The sequence below is a fragment of the Nicotiana tomentosiformis genome, chromosome 12 (genome assembly GCF_000390325.3).
Source record: "Nicotiana tomentosiformis chromosome 12, ASM39032v3, whole genome shotgun sequence".
In the NCBI taxonomy this organism is placed as follows: Eukaryota; Viridiplantae; Streptophyta; class Magnoliopsida; order Solanales; family Solanaceae; genus Nicotiana; species Nicotiana tomentosiformis.
Window position 1 is genome coordinate 81341334 of NC_090823.1, and position 6000 is coordinate 81347333.

The window sequence follows — 6000 nt, forward strand, 5'->3', positions numbered from 1 at the left end:
TTCGACATTACATACCTGCTCCAACTTCCAGAATCGGAATCCTACCCCGATATCAAAAAGTCCACTCCCGTTTAAACTTTTCAAAATTTCAACTTTCGCCATTTCGAGCGAAATTCAACCACGGACCTCCAAATCACAATCCGGACACACTCCTAAGTTCAAAATCACCCAACGGGGCTAACGGAACCATCAAAATTCCAATCCGAGGTCAAATGCTCAAAAGTTAAACTTGTTCAACTCTCCCAATTTAAAGCTTCAACAATGAAATCCATTCTTCCAATTCGATTCTGAAATACCTGAAAACCAAAACAGACGATTCACACAAGTCAAAATACATCATACAGAGCTACTCATGCATGTAAACTACCGAGCGAAGTGCAAATGTTCAAAACGACCGGTCGGGTCGTTACATCCTCCCCCACTTAAACATACATTCGTCCTCGAAAGTGTCCAGAGTTGTTCTCAAAGCCATCAAACCGCCGTATAACCTTGCCATGCACATACCCAGGGGTAATCTCACGTCACCCTATCCCATATAGGCCCGACAATACAACATAATTGTAGTTCCTTAATTCAAGCTAGCCCATGAACCTTAGAATCCAATTTCCAACATCTATAATTTCTATAAGATCAGAATCTCGCATCTACACACTATATAAGTCTGAACAAGTTATACCAAGCCGCAACCATAACCCAAGATACAGTCGCATGATATACCACATAACTCAAATACTCGAAGCAATGATTTCTAATCACAGTAGTTGCTCAAACAACCCAATTTCGGTAATAAACCTCATGTCAAAACAAATCTCATCCTAAAACCTTCGTACACTGCCGATGATGAAAGAAACACGTGAAAACTCATAGCCATTCATCAGACCAACAAGTCATGGATCTCCCTCTCCTTCTACAAGAATTATAGCTAATTTCTAAGCTGACTTCCGATATTATCCTTCCAAATATACCACAATCAGATCCGATAGCATCCATTCTAGGTCCAGTGACCTCATCTCATCCAACACGACCACTCTAGTGACATGACGCACCCATACAATCTAAAGCCACAACCCGTGCAATCCGTGCACTAATAAGCAACATTCCAAATGTACTCAATCATGGAAAAATAACTCAAACGAGAGAACCGTCCCGCAAGCTCATCAAGTACCACCACCACGAAATGCTTAAACCCATCACACACCATAGAACCATAACACACGAATCTAACATAAAGGATCATATTTCCACATTACTCTGCTGCAATGCGCGACCCTATCCAAATACTGGTCCATATGAAATACCTCAAGCCACCCTGATAAAAATCAATAACCATGCGCAATTCGACATCAAGTACTCAAAATGCATTACCATAACCACGGAGAAGCAAATGACACCATCCCCCACAAAACCCGAAAGAACATAACCAATACGCCATCAACCAAGCAATACCCAATACTCTTCTCGCTCAAATTCCACTATAAGTCCACAATAGAACCGCACCATGTGTGCATACAACCAACGAATCACAACCCCTTGTAGCATAGCAGAGTAACTCACAGAACCTATCAGAACACGAATAAGCTCAACACCAACCGAATGGTACATCCCTCAACAATACAAGTATGGAGCCAAGAAATCCTACTCGGTGCAGAATACACATCCTAATTGGGCCAACCAATGGACCCCCAAATCGACTCTGGTCACCCACAAATAGATAAACAACCCTCCGAAGATCTACAACGACTAAATCGTAACACAAACTATCATCTGGATAGCTTTGGCCATGATTTCATAGTCCACAACCATGAAACAATCCGCTTCTAAGAACTCCCAGTCTCCAAATCCATAGAACACACGAATCACCATAGCTTATCCCAACTTCACCGGCAGAATATGTAACACGTCTCTCATACACGATCATCCCATGAGGAATACTTCTAAAACTATTCCGTACCACATAGCAAAATTTGGTAGAACACCACGATCCCTAACCAAAATTCACCACACAAGAGACCCTAGTATAAAACCATAACGCCCTAAGGCCCATAAGCCGCTGACTCCTCTCTTAAGCACCCCAAAGCACCACAACTGAAGCACCCACTCTAAAGAGACCTTATGTGAACCTAAAACTGTTTCCTTCACCTTCTTGATACTGAAATGCACAATCCACAATGATATAACAATGACACAAGTCTCGACACCGTCCAATTCAACTCCCAGTTTCTAGCCATATATAAATCTTGAAAATTCCAAATCGCTGCATATAAATCTTGAATCCATTAGAACCATTCTCGAGAGTCATCCACTCTACTCAAATCTCAATTAAACTGACCAAACGGACCGAATGGCCTGTGCCCCATTAGCACACCAACACCCAAGGGACTAAAGAGTAACCCCCACTCCTAAGCAACAGAGAAAATTCCTACTCCATGTACACTACATCCTTTGCGAATAACCACTCAATTATTTTATGATTCCCATATACCTATAAAGTGTAATACAACCCGTATCTAGAAATTCTCTTACCCGAGTCATTCTTAATCTCAACTTCTGCAAGTCATAATCGATTCACCAGTTGACCTCAAACCGAATCCAATACAACACATAACCGTGCAATCAACTCACCGATAGCAGACTCCCCCACTTGGCTCAAAGCCATAGATCAAAACACACAACTTACAATGCCCATACTCTATTACTGCCATAATACCGCAGTGAGATTCAACCAAATCCTTCCTGAGCTCATGTAACGCAAACCATCTAATACTTCACATCATCTGCAAATTTCGCATTCACCCTTGTAATAGTCAGGCCAACTTCCACCAGCGATCCAAACTCAAATTGCAACATATATCATTCACTGGTAAAAGAGAACTCTCTACAAAACATCATAAGGACCACACAACCTCAGGAACCTCGCAGGAGATACCCGCCTGCTCTGCCTCAAATCGACATCTCTCTATACTCTTCCACAGTTATAACTATTACGCAAACACTTAATCTTCCTGATTCTGAACTCATAACACGACATGAAATCTGCTGCACTCCACAACTAAACAACATGAAAGGTCCTTCAACACAACCATAACTCGAGGCCATACACCAAATCAAGATAGAAATCAAACACCCAATAGTTCTTGCTACATCTCAAGTAAACTCTTCTTGTGACATTCAAACCATATGAACATATCTCGTAGTCACATCATTCTCATCACAAAGCCATTCTACCGCTCATCGAGCCAAGAATTCTTCTCGTAGGGACATTACCGGACGTATGAGTCCAAATGTATAAGTTACCACTGAAGCTACCGAGCTCAAGCTGTGGTCTAACCATGGCCTCAAGTCCTCCAGACTGGCCCATCACCAAAACACAGAATACACATCTCAAACCTCGTTCATAGAATCACAAGTCGGCGATGCACATATGATACTGAGCACTCACTTGCGCATACGAATGCGTGAAAGAAATTCAAAGAGTTACGATTCAAGCTGAATCAATGCCGCATGATAAGGAAATAAAGATGGGAAGTATATCCTAAATGTCCTGTAGCTTCTCGAAGATAGGTATCGACTTCATCATATCGATCCGCAAGACTCTACTAGATACTTGCTCATGACTTGTAGAACCTATGAACCTAGAGCTCTGATAGCACCTTGCCACGACCCAAAATCTGACTAGTCGTGATGGTACCTAACCCAACCCGCTAGGTAAGCCAGTTAACCACTAACCAATTCCAATAACAATTTATAAAGAAATTAAGTAATGAAATATCGTAATCTTATACATTCCTCAAGAACTGGTAGTACAAATCATGAGCTTCTAAGAATAGAGTTTACAAAGCGGAAATGAAATAAATACATAGTTTGTTTGAATAATACATAAATAGAGTTTTATAGATCTAAAGCTACCACGAATAAGAGGCAGCTACAGCCAGGACGCAGGTACATCTTCAATCCAGCTCTCATCGAACATGGTAACAACAGCAGCCAACATCTGCACGCAAGGTGCAGAAGTATAGTATGAGTACAACCGACCCCATGTACTCAATAAGTAACAAGCCTAACCTTAGGTTGAAAGTAGTGACGAGCTTGTACCAAGGTCGGGTCCCAACTTTAATAACCAATAACAGTTCATAACAACATAAAATAAGTAATACCAGAAGTAACCCAACAATCAAATGTTCAACAAAAACATGATTTTTGAAAATAGTTCTGCCTTTCGAGTACTTCAATGAAAATCCAAATCGTTTACCAGAGTTACCAAAACTATGAATAAGTTTGAAAATAATAATTTTCCAAAAATCCTCTCCATAATAAATAAGATGTTTCATTTTCTTTCCAGATAACTAGTGTAAAACAAATGCATCACTATGCCCACCTGTCAACATGTGTGAGAAATCATGAATAAGGTTATACCGTACAGCATGAGGAAAATACATCTTTATCCATGTATGTCATGTGTGCATGTCAATGCAATGCATCTTAGAGATGAAATCATGTACTCATACTCTCAGAGTACTCAATCTCACTGTCTCGCATTCTCTCTCACTATGCTCAAGGCTCAGTACACTCAATCACTCGGTGCTTTATAATACCCGCTGCGGCGTGCAACCCGATCCACATATATATATATAGTTGACTGCGCTCACTGGGGGTGTGCAGACTCTGGAGGGGCTTCTTCATCCCAAGCGCAATATTGTTGCGGCATGAAACCCGATCCAATATTATTGCGGCGTGAAACCCGATCCAATATTGTTGCGGCATGTAACCCGATCCATATAAAATATAATCAATATCATGTGTTGCGGCGTGAAGCCCGATCCCAAAATGTCACTCTCATTCAGGCCATCGGCCTCACTCAGTCATCAATCTCTCCAGTCTCACTCACGGGCTCACAATGCCATGAAACTAGCCTGATAACAATGATATGATGTATCAATAAACAAATACTGAGACTGAGATATGATATGAATGCATGAATATGACTGAGTACAATATGTCAATGAAATCAGTGAGATGACAGCAAGAAATGACCACTATGGATCCTAGCAATATCAGCATAAAGCCTAAACATGATATTTAGCATGATTGACAGCTTAACTACTTTATCACATGGTGATAACACAGATATCAACAAAATAAATCCACTATATAGTGCCATGGAAATAACGGAATCACAATTCACAGGGTGCATGCCCACACGCCCGTCACCTAGCATGTTTGTCACCTTAATACCAATCACATAACACGTATTTCAGGGTTTCATACCCTCGACACTAAGAATAGAAGAGTTACTTACCTCGAACAAGCCAATACCAATGTCGAGCAAGCCAATACCAATGTCGAGCAAGCCAAATGATGCTCCAAAATGACATCACGCATGTTCCGACCTCCGAACGGCTCGAAACTAACCAAAAATAACTCAAATACATCAAACAATGCTAAAGGAACCAATTCTGATCGAAAAAGATCAAATCTTGAATCAAAAGTCCAAAATCGACCAAAAGCCCAACCCGGGTCCACACCTTGGAACCTCACAAAATTTACAAAATCCAACAACCCATTCAATTACGAGTCCAACCCTACTAGTTTCACTCAAATCCGACTCCAATTCGATGTTCAAAACTCAAAAATAAACTTTAGGCCAAAACCCTCAATTTCCTCTTTAAAATTCATCAACCAAAAGCTAAAACCGAAGATAAATTCATGGAATATAACCAAAACCGAGTAGAGAACACTTACCCCAATTCATATGGTAAAACTTTCTTCAAGAATCGCCTAAATCCGAGCTTCATAGCTCCCAAAATGTAAAAATGGCTGAAACCCTCGAAATAAAGTACTATGTAATCTGCCCAGGCATAATACACTTCGGGTTCGCGGTAAACACCTCGCGAACACAACTCACGACTGGCTCAGACCTTCGCGAATGTGTCTCCAACTACGCGAACATGATGAAGAAGGCCTCCAGCTCCAGCTGCCAAATCTCAACACTTCGCGACCGCA